Below are 1,137 nucleotides of genomic sequence, written 5' to 3'. Positions count from 1 at the left end.
GGAGAGCCCACAAATCTTCTTCCCTACCCCCATAGCATTACAGTTTGAACATTAGTGCACAGAATGACTGAGCAATCTGTACCCAGTGCTAAAATGAACAAGAGGATAATGATCCCAGGAGCTGGTTTTGTTCAAGGAGGATACACTGCCTTATGGAGGCAGCAAGTTCAGTGAGACGGCTCTCATTGTTCAGAGTCCACTTGACAGTCTCTGAGAGATAAAAACAGTCAAGGCTTGCTATATCAGGCCAGTATTTGTTTCCCTTTCTGAAGAATTTCAAGAAATCTCCAGACCACCTGACTATAAGTTCACCGTGTGGTGAATCCTTTTTCTCCTGGTAGCAAACTGTGCAGGTAACTTCTGGTGGGTGGTAAGGGACTTTATGTGAGGGCTAGGAAACTTTCCAAGAAGTTCAAAGAAGAAAATACAAAATTTCTATTGAAACATAGTTTTTTTCTGGGCAAATTCCATGTCAGCCATGATGTAAGGGCTATTGTTTTGCTCATAAAATTTCATTACTACTGTAACTCTTCATGACTGTCCTGTATAAAACATGTGTGTTGTAGCATGTATACTCCTGGGATAAATTTTAGTGACAGAGGGAATACTTCACTCTAAATTATTTACTTAGCATAATACTGACGGCATATACCAGGTCATTCAGCTGCTTTTAAACATTCTCAGACACGTGAGCTTGCACCTATAACATGAGCTCATAATTATCATAAATAACAATATTCTCCATGGCTGCCAATTATTTCTGAATAATTGGTCTTCATTAGCATTCTTTCAGGCTATGATATCTACAAATCAATGAAGATGAAAAGTCATTGCAGCACTCAGTGTAATGGCACAAGACTTCCACAGATGCAATCCCCAAGAGTAAGAACTGATTCCTTATTCCTCTCCATCCCTGCATCTTCAAAGAATAGGGGCAAGACCAGAATACATTTTTTAAAAGTCACATGTTTAAAAAGTGAGTAAATGAGAAAAGCACCAGGGTAGCTAGGGCGCAGGGTCGGCTGACACTCGCCACACAGCTTCTGCTCCAATCCAATTGCGCGTGGCACCTGAGACTGCATTAGTTAGGGAAGCAGAAACCGGCCTGAGTAGGGCCACAGGCCTCATCCGGCCGGA

Source organism: Mus caroli, chromosome 10 (genome assembly GCF_900094665.2).
Source record: "Mus caroli chromosome 10, CAROLI_EIJ_v1.1, whole genome shotgun sequence".
Classification (NCBI taxonomy): Eukaryota; Metazoa; Chordata; class Mammalia; order Rodentia; family Muridae; genus Mus; species Mus caroli.
Note: the sequence above shows the minus strand (reverse complement) of the source record.